Below are 14814 nucleotides of genomic sequence, written 5' to 3' on the forward strand. Positions count from 1 at the left end.
CTGGAAGGAAAACACAAAGCAAACAAGTATCAAACCTGATGTCTGTCACTCCCCTCCACACCCAGAGTCCAATGTTTGCTCTTTGGTGGCCTTGAGAATTTCCCCCCTCTAAAATGAAGGTGAATAAATCCAGCCCTTCCAGCAGGGCCAGGGCAAGCACTGGTTCCAGGTTTGCTGCTGACACTGAATCCACTGGATCTGCTCGAGCAGAACCCACCCTGGTTCCAGCATCCCCCCAGATGTCGAGCATCTCACCAGGGCTGCACCCAGGGAAGGGGCAGCAGCCCCATTCTCCAGCTCAGGAAAGCTGTGCAGACTTCACTGAGTGCAGAGGGTTTCCTGCTGAAAGAACTGAGAGATGTTAAACCTGTCTCCAAGCCCCACAGCCCAGAGCAGCTCCTCAGGGCACGAGACAGACCCTTGCCCAGGACACAGGACCCTTCACTTCTACCCCACTGCCAGCACAGGGGCCCTGAGCTGGCTCCTCTGCCTCACAGGAGACATGCCACTTGTCCCCCAAGATGTTTGTCTTGAAGCCAGGGGTACCAGAGCTTGATTTCATCAGTGCCACCATCCTGGGTCTGCACACATCCATGCTGGGCACTGCCAGTGTAAATGTCAGTGCAGCTCATCCTCCCCCTCAGCACAGTCTGCATTCCCAGCCAGCTGCAGCGGGCTGAGCTCATCTCCTCTACCTCAGAAACACAATTATCAGCATCAACATCAGTAACAGGAAGTTCTCCCTAAAGGATCTGATTCCAAACCAGCCTTAGACGCCTCACCCGTGTGACACAGCTCATTAATTAGGGTGCACATGATGGCTGTAGGAGTTTCCCCACACATGTGAACCTATGCAGAAACCCACAACTTGCCAGCTTTAAAGGGCTCTCAGGAATTTTTAACTAAAGCACCTCTAGCTCCTCTTTTTGTTTTTCCTCTTCTCTCTTTTTCTTCAGTAGGATCTGTGAGCAGACCAAGCTCAGCTGTAGGTGATTTCTGCCTCACCTGGCTCTGCCCCACTGGGATTTGGGAGGTTTTTCTAAGCAGATGTTTAAAAGCCCAAGGACTGGGTTTGCCACACAGTAAATGTGTTCCCCAGGCCAGCCCATAAACGAGGGTCACACAGAACCCCAGGTGGAGCAGGGATGAACACACTGAGGTGCCTGAAACACCCTCATGTGTAGCTCCAGCCTGCCTGTGCTGGAAACAGCAAAATCTGCAGCTGACTGAGGTACAACTTGGCAAAAAATGGAATTCTTAACAATGAGCCAGTCCAGACTTGGAGACATCTGGATATGTCACCTGTGACCCCCCCCTGCAGCAGCTTCTTCCTGTAGTTCATATCACAAAAAGAAATTGCTCCTAATTCATCCAGCTTCGCTTCCAATCAACCCCCCTCTCCCTCACTTCTGTTGCTATATAAAAAAAGCCCTTTTAACACCAAGAATCACCTCCAAGGCTTTAGCTTTGCTCCAATCACGTCAGTATTTCCATCAGACAATCAGGCATGTCTGCTTGGCCCTTGCTGCCAGGTTATTTTCTTGTGTTTGGTTCTATTCTGGCCACACTCATCTTCTCCTGAGTCCCACAGCAGCATGCACAGGCACCACATCCCCTCCTGCTCCCACACTCTGCTTCCCTGCTCGCTCCCCCACCTCTGCCAGCTTGTTTTGCCATCTAGTTTGCATCATGACCAGCAATAAAAAACAAATAAATAAATGAAACCAGCAAAAAAATAAATACTGAGTGGTTCCTGTTCATCTCAGCACACTTCTCTGCTTTCTAGAAATTCATCTCAGTATTAAAATCAAAGTACATCATCCCATCAGTAATTGCCTTAATCTGATCAAAATTCCTGCAGTTATCAATCACTACGAGTTCTCATTACTCTTTTCTCTTTCTGCTTTGTTATCCCAGAGGCATCTCCACCACCAACATGAAAAATTTTCCTTTATTCAGAGAGCCTGTTAAGGATCTGTAAATCAGAGCTACCAACTTACTAAACATGCAGCAAAATCACATTTTTTCCTGGTCCCAGAAGCAATCATCTCAGAGTGATACTGCTGGTAAATTAAATTTCATATCTTATGTGCAAGATAGTGAAAATTATTGTTTTCCACTTGAATAGATGCACAGAGAGGTGTAAAAGCCAATGCATGTCATTCACACAGCAACAGGTACCTCCAAGGACTCCTGCTTCCAATTTATGGCTTAAACAGAATACCCTGGCCAAGAAGAAACAGTATTACACAAATACACTGCTGTAGTCAAATTGCTGGAAAATTGCAGAACTTTAGGAACATTTATTTTGGTGAACTGTAATCCTGAACAAGCCAGAGTAAGATGCCAAGCTGCAAATAGCCCACAGATTTTCCTGAAGCCTGCCCTGAACAGCAGCCAGGTATGAATGATTTTAGATGGTTTTACCTTGGCTGCAGCAGCAGCCCGAGGGCACAGATGAAGGTGTGACACTGCAGACCTGGGGGAAATGAATAAGAACAAAGGAGCTGAGTACAGCAAAAAAAATCTAAATAGAGCAGAGACAATGGAAATGACCCATTCCCAGACAGCCCAGAAACTGAATTCCTGCCGTCAAAAGGCATCCCTAATCTCTTAATGCATTAAGGGATTCAGCAGTCCTTGCAATTGCCTGAGCATTTAAAGGTTAATTGCAACCAGGATCTTTCAATGAAGTTATGTCTGAGAATAAAGGTTTCAGGAAATTTAGCTGCTGTAATTAAGAGATTGATATCACAGATCCACTTCTTCCGGAGGTTTGTGCAGTTCCTAACGCTGACTCTCAGTTTTTCTCTGGGATTCAGAGCAACACAAAAAGCACATGTCTCTGTGAGGCTGAAGGCTTCAAAATCCAGCTGATCATTTCTTCTGGGTCTAATTACTAAAGCCAGGGCTATATTGGAGGATAACAGACATATCTTTAAAACTCCTGGATGGACAGCAGCACTCGGGATACAAACATTATAATCTTCTTTCTTGTGGCCTTCTTGTTAAACGTTTTACTTTTGCTTCTCCTGCAGAAGTTCAAATTCCCACAGTGACCCACAAAGGTGCCATGAAAAGCTCTAGGGATGGGGTGCTGCTTCTCTCTACACTGAAAAGGATCTTGTTTTGTTCACTTGTGGCAGCAGAAGGCTTCATCACACCTGTATCTTTGTGTCTCCTGGGTGACTGCTATGAGAACCTTGCCCTGGATTAAGGAAAGTGGGGAAAATGTAAAAAAATCATCTGGATGTGACACCAGAAATGGCTGGGCGTGACAGATGAGAGTGTAAAAAGCTGATGAGCCCTAGAGACAGCACAGAAAGGAAGTGTTGGGATGGTGGTAGGAGCTGTGTGAGGAATGGCCAAATTTCACATAATTGAAGGGTTGAGCTCCTGGTGGGGAGCAGAGCCAGCACTGCCCAGGTAATCAATCACATCCGTGACAGCAGCTGCAGACCTGACAGCCGTGACATCCCCAAGCAGAGCTGATCACAATTTCATGCCCTTGTCCTGCCAGAATCACTTTGTTCATTTAGTGCTCAGCCCATTTCATACACAGGGTGATCAGAGAAGGGTGTTTAGGAGCAAAGCAGACAAAACCCACATCATCTGCTGATCATCTGCCTGTCTGAAAAACTAGAAAATACTCTTTTAATCAACTGATGTCTCACAGCTCAAAGGCTCCTACTCTGGGAGAGTGATTTTCCTCATGGAACAAGGTAAGGACAGGCTGGCACGTGGGGCTGGCATCCCAGATTCAGAATTGTTTCTTTTTGGATCAGTCTCCTTCAAAAGCCAGAACAGACAAAAGGGAAGCTCTTAGCCAAGCATACAGGATCATTAAGACTAAGCTGGAGTACTTTAAGCCCAGTTTTTCTCCTGGTGCCTTTACTCAAGTGCCCAGCAGGAGACCACCCCTGAAATCTTCCAGGCCAGGTTAGAGGTCCACATCATTACTGGGATTTCATTAGCAGGGCTGCTAATGAGAAATGGGATGGAGATACAAGTGAGCATTTTCCTCCCAGGACAACAAATTGACCAATACTCACTAAAAGCAGCAGTAAAAAGCAGGATGTGGGTTCTGTGCCATCTGGGGTTTCCACAGAGAACATGTCTGGAGTCTTAGCAGACCTGCAGGAGTTCACCTGGCTTCAAGTCAGAGGATGTGTTGCAAGCTGCATTTGTACCTTCATGTTTCAGTTTTAAGGCACTCCCTAAGATCAGAATTTGGGGTTGAGGGGTGAGAATCGAGCACAGTCCAGACCTCTCCAAACCTGTGAGCAGCCACTGTGTCAGACTGAGCTGAAGGGCATCCTGCAAAACCTTGCAGAACTCCACAGGCTGGCAAAGGTGAGCCTAAAACTCCATCTCCACAAGATGAAAATCGAGAAGAACTCATACAATCTTGCCCTGGCAGAAACAACAGCAAAAAGCCAGGCCTTGGCAGGCAAGAGAGATGCTGTGTAATGCACTTCTGGAAAGTGCCCTGCACTTGTACTGACACTGCCTGCTCAGCTCAGAGCAGAGCAGGGGGAAGGTCAGGTGGAAATTAGATTCCAAAAGAGACACTGTGCATTTAAAATGCTCCAGCCTCGGGAGGACAGAATTGAGTTGTTTATTCAGGAGGAAGCATGTCTGGATAACATTGAGTTTGCATTTAATTGGCACTGATGAACAATAAAGTTGCAAACTCCTTTCACCGGTGCATGAATGTGCAGAAAACAACCTGCCACAGAACATTATATAGGAAATATTGTCCTTCGGCATCCTGCAGCCTTCTGCCATGTGAATCACAGCCCATTTAACAATGCCGTGGATGCTGGGCTGCTCGGGGGAGGGAAAGGCAGCTCTGACCATTACACACCAGCCAGCATCATTAGAGTCAATTACCCTGTTAGCACTGAAACAGACCCGATACGTGAGCAGGGAGCCTCAATGCTCCTCAAGTGCTGCTTTCAACTGGAGATCAAAAATGGGCACAGGAAAACATCCAGCTGCTTACAGCCAGCACTCAGCACCCGGCAGCATTGGCTCCCTAATTAGGATTTAATAAGCTGGTAATTGTAATGGCAGTGGTCTCATTAGCCTGATACCTCATTAGTGTGAGCACAGATCAAGTTGAGAAAGCCAGTCAACCTTGCAAGCCTTTCCAAACAACCAGGCAAGAGCTGATTAAAGCAAGCGCTGCTTTTGAGGCATTTCCTAATGAAAAGTGAATTCACGGCCAATGGGAAACCAACAGTAATTTGTGTCACTCTTTTAAAGAACATCTTTAGTGAGAGGCATGGGACCAGGAAGTTTGTTAATACTAAATAAATGCCCAAAATAAAAAGGAAGAATTTGTAGTCAGCACTACAAAATAAGGAACACCGAACTGGAACAATGCTTGCCCCAAAGACAGTCCATGGAAATTCCTAATGACTGCTCAGGGTAAAATCTCTAAAGCAGACCAACACGTTTCTGAATCTCAAAGAACTCCATGGCCCTTGGTTCCTGGCTATGTTTATTGAAGCTGTCACTCCAGGTACGCACTTGGGCACTGCTCAATAGCAGGTGAAATCACGCTGCGTTTTCGCTGCGGTGCTCAGAGGGTCTTTGATCAAACAAATCTGTCTGCTGCCTCTCATCTGCCTCTGCTCGTGCAAGATCACAGCTAAAGGTCTAAAACAGTGCATTTATCAATAACAGAAATGCTATGTGTTTTATAAACACCTTTGGTTTCAGGAATTTAGATAAAAACTACACCATTTCATGAACAAAACTGGAGCACAGATGCCATCTCATGCTGGGTAATCCCCTAGAAACCAATCAATCAAGAACTTCTGAATGCAAATCAAAAAGCCTTTAGGCTCTGTTGCTCTGGTTTTGATTTTTTCCAATCAAGAACTTTAAGTTTACTGAGGCCAGGATTTTGCAGCAAGTCATTTTACACCACCTTTTCATCTCAAGAGAGCAACATGAGATGAGAGTTGGTAAAACGAATTCAAAATAATAGATTCATTAAAAATAAAATTAAAAATAAATATTCACGTTTTAAAAAAATACCCACATTAAAAGTGGCTTTCTGAAAATCAAATCTCTAAATTCTCTAAAATGAATTTCTGAGCTTAATTTCTAACTATCCAACTAGAAAGTTTTAAAGTTCCTGTGAGTGGTTACCAAGGCAGACACATGGAAAAAAAAATCTTATACAGGAGGGAATTGAAGGATTAACGTTTTGGGGTTTTTTTTTTTTTTTGTGAAAAGATGCCTGCAGAACAAATCTTTATATAGGCTGCTGCCTTTCAGTCATAAAATACTTTGACCTACCACAGAGATAAAACTCTGCTCTTACCCTTGTGAGTAATTTTGGGATGGCAGAGGATGCATTTGCAAGGAGGCCTTGGAGCAGCAGCCGCCCCATGGGCTGTCCCTGGTATCACTCAGCTGTTTCCTCCCTGTTCAGAAGGGTAACCATGGTCATGGCCACCAAAAATGGAGGAACCCCTCAGGAGCCTGAAAATGAGATTTTTTTAGGCCATTAAGGGGTCTTCTTTACCACTGATATCAGCACTAATACTTCCAAGAGCCACGAGCTGGTGTCCACACGATCCTGCAGGAAGCTGGTTCAGGGAAGGCACACAGCAAAATCTTCTCCCTTGTCTGGTTTTGTGTCTTCCAGCATCAGGAAATGTGGTTTTCCTCTGTGGGAAAACCCCCAATGAGTTTTGATATGTAACTTTATGGCATTATCATAAGAATCCCTTTTGTTCCAGCCACAAGGTTTCCTTCCCTTAAAATGAGATTTCTCCTGGTGTAACTCGATGACCTCCACAAAGCACAGTTATTCACTAACATCAAAATTAATGTTAATGCTAGGGTAATGCAATTTGTGAACAATTCAAAAAAGCATTCAGCACTTACAATTAGGACATAATTACAACTCTGAAAGGAACCCAAATAACTATACCTGCTTTTCCTCACACAAGTTACTGCTCTGACAGTCCCTTGCTAAAAATCCTTCTGGAATAATCGAGTAGGGAAGTCCTGGTCTTTCTAGTGGCATTTTGTGTTACATTGTGTTGCTACTGGAACCCACAATTTTCCCTATATTTACACAGAGGCCAGGCAGCTCTGTTATCTGGTGGAGAGATCTATCTATGTAATCTATCTATCTATCTATCTATCTATCTATCTATCTATCTATCTATCTATCCATCCATCATCTATCATCTCTCTATCTATCCATCATCTATCATCTATCTATCATCTATTATCTATCTATTTTCTATCTCTCTATCATCCATCCATCCATCCATCCATCCATCCATCTACCTATTATCTATCTATCTATCTATCTATCTATCTATCTATCTATCTATCTATCTATCATATATATCTGTCATCCATCTATCTATAATCTGTCTATCTATCCATGCACTTACAGACTGGACAAGATGGGATGGATTTTACCTCTTCTGCCCAAAGCAATTGGACATTTACCTCAGGTACTCCTCAGCAGCCCCACGTTGGCTGGGGGAGGCTGAGGACTGGCCCAAGGAGTACCAGGCAATCTGTGTTTGGCAGACATTGCAGGCTGACCACTTGTGTGGCCACAGGTGTATTTTCTTTAGCTGGTTTGGCACTGCCATCCCTCAAGAGCTGTGAGCAGAGCCATTTCCTCAAGGAAAGCCTTTCCACACTTCCACCACCGAGGCTCAGAAAACACTGCAGGCAAACTGAGTCCACATCACCTCACATTACCATTTCTTGGAGAAGGAAATGATCTGCAGTGAACTCTCTGAGGTCACAGATCTCAGCAGACTCTAATAAATTGTGTAATTTATTGTCTAACCAGACTCTGTGTGGATCCTTCACATGTCCCAGTTGACACAACATCCCTGTTTGGTTTGGGTGTAATCTAAAGAACAGCTGAGTGCTGTTTCCTTCCTTGTGCAAGACTGGATGCAGCCACATGTCTGAGCACTTCCCTGCACAGACATCTCAGCTCAAAACCACAGTGTTTGGTATTTTGCAGGGAAGTCCCTGCCGAGTTCAGCAGGGGCAGAACTTCAGTCTGTGTCTGCAGCCCTGGCATCCCTCACCACTGGTTTCTGTCACCTCATTTCACTGTTTTCCTTACAACAACTGCCTTGTTTTGTGGTAAAACAGTTTTGTTTTATGGCTAAGAGGAACTTAAAGCAAATTTTCTTATTAAAACATGGACAAGAGGTTACTCTGAGGTGAAACAAACCCGTGACACGCTGAAGCAATGGCCAGCACTGCCAGCTGACCAGACACACCCATCTTCAGCACATAGATGTCCCCAGAGAACCCCCCTAGGTGTCTTTCATTAATTAGGCAGATTACTGAAAGCTGGGTGCTTTTATCTCTTCAACTTCCAGGAATTTTCCACCAAGTGGGAATAAGCCTTTCTGACAGCTCTGAGTCAAAGGCAGAAAAAGTGACAGGTTTGTATGACTTGAGAATAAAACCAGAGAGAACACATCTGCAACTTCATACATATTGAAGCAGGCTGCAAAAAAGTGACAGCAAAAGAAAATCATACAATGTTGGAACCTACAAATCAGGAGAACCTGACTGACAGCAGAGCAACACCTAGAGAATAACAGACTAGAACTGCTGGTAGAAAATTTAAATATATTTAAATTAATTCCCCCACTCCCGAGAAAGCAATTATGTTGACGCTAGAAGTACCTATGATTTCAATCTGTTTTGAAATATCAAGCTGTCAATATTTTCATCCATTTTGCAAATAACCATTATGGGGAATTAAAATGCAACATTGCTCAAGGATTGCCAGTACATCATCCACGCAGGAGAGAGATTAAAGCTGCCTTGGCAGCTGCAGCCTCAGCCAGCTGCAGCAGCTCACTCCAGAGCAGCACTCCAGCACAGGAGCTCGGAGGGGAAAGGATGCAGACAGCTCTAACATGGTGTAAAGGCTCTCCAGAGCACATTTGGACAGCCAGAAGAACAGATCAGGGTTACTAAACCAGGAGGGATTCAGGTCACGATGTTTCTCCTCAGAAAGAGACAAAGAGACTGTCGAGGTGTGCTGCTTTCTTCCTTAACTAAGCAGTCTTGTCCTGTCCCAGCCTTTCTCCTCCAAGCATCTGCTTTTAGAGACACTGAGCAGTCCAGACTGTGCCCTGGGCTAGGGGGGAACATGAGGATTTGGAGGCTGTTGATATATTTTATATATTAGTAAAGGCCTGTCTGCACAAACCAGTCTTTGAAATAAGTCGTGATATTAAAGGCTAAAGTCCTTGAAACCATGCAGAAGAGAGAGTAAAGCAAAACAATATCCTTGTGTGTAGGAGAAAAAATGTAAACCTGTGTGTGTTAGCCAATAGTAGCTTGCTCTGCCTGCAGACCCTGTAGAACCCTATAAAAGGTGTGCTAAAGACAGAAATAAATGGCGTTCACGTTCACTTCTGTGAAGGTTGGTGAATAAGCTGGCGGTCTTTCAATAGAAGGTGTCCAGCATCACCCAGCCAGAAGACACTGGATAGCTGAAATAGAGACAATATTTGAAAACCACATGAAAAGTTACAAATTTCTGACACAATTCAGGCGACACACTGCAGAAGCTAAAAAAAACCTGAAATTGTGCCTATTGGGGCACACACAAGTTTTGCACAGTCTCGGTTTGTGGTCAAAGATAAGCTCCTCCAAGTGGTGAAGTGCTCCCACCATTCTGCTCATGAGTTGTCATGACCCAGGACTTTTTTTGTTAGCCCTTTATGATTCTGAAAATTCTCAGAGATTAATATTGAGGGCCAAGCCTGTTGTTTGAAATTTATCTAGCCAAGAGAATAATTATTTCTTCTGTATGAATATCTTTCTTTTGCTTTAAATTCAGTTTATTAGCCTTAATTTGATTGATGAAAAATCAAATAATGGTTCAATTAAAAGCAGCCAGACATGTTGGGCTTTTTCCTGTGCATATTTAGCCCACAAACAAAGAGAATAATATAATAATCGTCAAAGCATTTTTTTTGCTCAGCAGAAGAAGAATTCATCAGACTAAAGCAATCTTGAACAAAGTCACTCTGAGGATGCAAACCAGCAGAAAGTTAAATTAGTTCCCCTAGGAACTAACTTCAAATGTATGATGTTTTCAGGATGCTTTTAAAAATCAATAGAGCTCTTGAAGTACTTTGTATACAACCAACGATTGGCTGCAAAGCAGCTAAATCATTTTAAGGGTGGTTTGTCCTACCCTGGGAATGGCCAAAAGGAAGCACAAGCACCATTTGGTGGCACAAGGACATCCTGCCCCCTGAGCTCCCAGCCAGGCTGAGCAATCCTGCTCTCCTTGGAACACTTTTATCAGCACGTAGCTCTAAACTTTGCAACACGTGGAAAAATGCCCCCGACCAGCCAGGAGCAGTCACTGCTGCCCTGGCAGGACAATGGTTCTGTAGTTTGCCCAGCCTGATTCAGCTTTCTGCTCATTTCTTCCCCAAAGGCCATGGCAGAGTGGTGTTTTCATAGAATCACAGACTGCTTTGGGTTGGGAGGGACCTGAAAGCTCATCCAGTGCCACCCCTGCCATGGCAGGGACACTTTCCACTGTCCCAGGCTGCTCCAAGCCCTGTCCAACCCAGCCTTGGACACTTCCAGGGATCCAGGGGCAGCCACAGCTTGGCTGGGCACCCTATGCCAGTGCTTTGCTACCCCTGAGTGAATAATTTCTTTTTAATATCTAACCTACTCTCTTAAAGCCCTTTTTATCTGCTCACATAAATGCAGAGCAAAGGATAATCATTTGTTTCCCCATTTATTAGGAAAAGCACCTCCCACCCCTGAAGGTCAGCCCTGGGCTATACACACTGTCATTACCCTGTAATTAAAAACCTGTCTGCAGGCCTGAGGACTTGGGGACCACTGCAGCCAGCCCCTGCACAGCTGAACACAGCCCTTCCATGCCCATCCCACCCAGGATTTGGAAGGATTTGCCCAGGAAGGCAGGATTTGGACTGACAAGAGCCCAGAGATGATATAGCTCAGGAGGAGCACAGTGGCTTTGGTAAATGTGCCTCAAAGGTGACTCCTGACATTTGCAGATCACTGTCTGTGGCTTATTTTAAAGTAACAATCAGAGAAGCAAATGTGACGATGAGGCACTGAAGTGCCCTGCAGATGAAACAGCAGCAGCTGTGGATGTGAAACCTCAGCCAGACCTGCTGAGGCTGCTGCACTGCTCTGCTCACTCTCCTCTGCTCAGTCTGGACCTTCAGGAGCCCAGAGATTCTCTCAGGATGAGCAGCTGTGCTGGCAAGATGACAAGAGGACCTGGCAAGTTATAAGCTTTTCAGTCCAAGTTCACAGAGTTTGCAGCAGATTTGGAGAAACTCTTTGCTAAATAGAGTAGATGAGATATTATGCTAAAATTTGTCTTGTTTCCTTTTACCCAATTCATCAGCAGAGTCAGAGTGTGACACCACAAATTTCCACCTGTGATGTGAGAGTTCAGACCCTTAGGCCTGCCCAGCAATTCCTACAATGCAGGAGCTTTTCCACATGAAGAAATTGCCACAGCAGGAGCTGACTGTGCTGCTAACAGAAAGAGGTCACCACCACATGCCCACAGCACTGGGGTCCAGCTCATTGCTGTGCTCACAATAAGCTGACAAGGAGGTTAACAGTGAAATGTGAAGCTCACATGGAATCACCCAGGGAAGTGCAGAATATTGGCTTTGAAGAGCTACAGGACTTCATTTCACTCAGCAAGGGGGTGAGAGCTCCAGACCACATCTGATTGCAGTGACTTACAAAGTGATGCACTGGGAAAACGTGATCCTAATTCTGCTTTCACAAGGAGGAGCTACTAAAACCCACAGATGGCATCTTGGCACTCTAAAAGACAGCTCTAAGGGTTAGCTTGATACACAGCAGTTGGCAATAAAAGGCAAATTCAATGCTGGGAATTATTAAAAAATAAATAAAAAAACATAATTATGCCAGAACACAAATGAACTGAAGATGCAGTTTTTCATTCCAGGTCACATTCCCAAAGGGAAAGAGGAAACAGAAGTATGGAAGCAGGATTTCACTTTATGGGTGTCTCTGCCCTGCACACCAGTAACCATGGCATTCTCTGCAGAAGATTGGAGCCACAACTGGAAAGCACATTTCACTTGAATGTGCATTCAGAAGTTGTAACTGAGGGAACAGGATAATGAGATTATTTCCAAAACAAGTAGATAATCACCAGGTATGACGCATCTCTGCATTTTAAGGGAAATGATTATTCTACAGCTTGGATGGAATTCTGCCTCAGATTCATTCCAACAGACATCCAAACTGTGGACCTGAAACAACTGAGGCTGACCAAGCAACTGGGAACAGCAGGTGTCTGCTAAATAAAGACTTAGCACAGAAATAATGAACAGAAAGAACCAAACAGGCCTGTTTCCCTTCTGCTCCTCCTGCACACGTAGGACTGGTCTGGTTTGCCAAGTTCTGCTTCCAGCTCCTTCCACGAGGTGGGTTCAAATACCAGCAGCCCATGGCCAATAACTGAGACCCCAAACCAGAAATCTGGAAGCACATCCATGTAGTGATGTGTGGTACCTGCTGGAGAAATCATTTATTTCACATTGAGCACACAGGGAATTTGAGTTGGGGATAATCCTTAGATTTCAAGCCCTGAGCTGTTTCAAACGGGCTGAATGTCACTGTTCAGCCAACCTGCCACAGGAGCAGGCAACTCTGGAGGCAAGAGGTGAGTTTACAGTGACACAGAGCTCTCCCACAGTGACTGTGGAGGCATTTGGGATGTTTGCTGGCAGTGCAATTCACTCCATGGTCACTGGATGTTCCCACAGGACAGCAGTGTGACCCTTACCCCAGGGATCACCTCAGCAGAGCCTGCAGACCCCCACCTATCCCTCCTTGACCAGGAGCTCTCATCCTGGCAATGCCCCTCATCCACAGGGCAGCACCTACCAACCATCCTGAGATATTAATTTATGATCTCTTCTCTGTACAAAACCATCCTGTTTGCTGACAGATGGCAAACACTGCAAACCACAAGTAATAACAAATAAATTACCTGCTGCTCTCAAACAGAATCCACTGCTGACCCAGGTCATCACAGAAACTGGAGCAGTTTTTCTTAGGGAGGACTAATTGAAAAACAACACTAATGAGGCAATAAGTGCTATTACTAAATCCATTCTGTTGTCATCATTAGGTGAGTCAACATTGCTGGTCTGTGCTAATTAGGTCAGAGAGCAGAAGCTCAGAAGGAACATTAACCAAGTGTATCTGGAGCATTCCAGAGACAGCCAGAAGGGATTTCTGAGTACTCATTGCCTATGGAATTTTGGAATCCCCTTAACAAGTCACTCCAGTTAGATCAAGATACATTGGTTTAATCCTTTCCCTCACTCTCTCTAGCAAAGAACAAAGTGCTTTGTCAAGGAGTTTTTGGCTAAGGCCAAATCAGCAAGTTTGTCCTGTTCTGCTCATGCAGTAATGCTGATTTGCTGTCAGTCCTGATAGACAGGGGACAACTTCCCCTCGCAGGTGACTCTGGTCCCCATTCAAAGCCACACTATTTCAGTGCTACAAGGATGAAATTTAGATTTTCCAGCCTTTTTCCAGCCTTTTCCTCTTAACAGGCATTAGGGACATAAAAATATCTTGTTAGGCCAGTACCAGACTGACTTGTGCTAAATTTACAAAGTAAATTCCCATGGCTTGTAGCTACTGGAATAACACCTGCCAGAGTAAGTCCACACCTGGTTCATGCTTGCCATAATTACCAATACCTGAAGTTTGCAAGCTACCAAAAAGATCCTCATTTATCCCAGATAAAATCTGGGATGGTTGCAGTCAACTGATCCTACCCACACTGTGAGCTGAACCAAGCGCCCTCTGGATACCTTGTGCATGTCAAGGCATCACACACACAAGAAAACCCAACAAACCAACCAAAAACCAAACAAATAAATCAAAAAAACCCACAAAATTCTTTGTTTTTTCTCTTGCTGGAGCTGGGTTGATGACAGGAGTCAAATTCAAGTGGTTGTTTTTTATTCTATAGTTCTACAGAACACTCCTTTCACTAGGGTTGTCACAGTGTGCATGAGAAACATTTTTCAGTCACTCAAAACATGCCCTTTGTAGTTCTTGGGGGTTTTGTTTGGTTTTCTTAATTTTCAGAAAGTAAATAATCATGTCAGGGACAAATTAAAAGGGATGAGTCTGGCTGATCATATTTCTGTCAAATTACAGGAGGCAAAACCTTCTTCAATGCATTAATCTGTAAACATTTCCCCAACAACTGCAGGAAGGAGATGCAGCTGAAGAAGAGTTGGGTACTTACTTGGTTAGACCCCTCCACCCCATCATTTGTGCCAAAGACCATCTGAACCATGTATCAACAACTGCCAACCATTAGTCAGCATGCTGAATTTCAATATTTCAACTTCTCAAATAAAGAAATGAAATTAATCTAAAAATATTTTAATGTAGCAAGCTTGGCTATAGAACCAGTGCAACATAAAGAGGACACCCATTGTATAACCAACTTTACTGCTTAACAGAGTAAGCTACAGATGTAACAGATTCACCACAAGTTATTTGGTTAAATTAAATACTGAAGTTAGGATCATGCTGTTGGTAATTGTGGTTTTACAGTACCAATGCTCAAGTTGGCTGAGTTAGTTTGACTGTAAGTAAAATGCAAGTTTACAGAGAAACAAAATAATTTAGTATTGTATCCTGTATTTTGTTCCATGCTCAGTCACAATGATGTCTTCAACAGATAAACAACATTTCAGCATTATTTAAATA

The sequence above is a fragment of the Poecile atricapillus genome, chromosome 6 (assembly GCF_030490865.1).
Source record: "Poecile atricapillus isolate bPoeAtr1 chromosome 6, bPoeAtr1.hap1, whole genome shotgun sequence".
In the NCBI taxonomy this organism is placed as follows: domain Eukaryota; kingdom Metazoa; phylum Chordata; class Aves; order Passeriformes; family Paridae; genus Poecile; species Poecile atricapillus.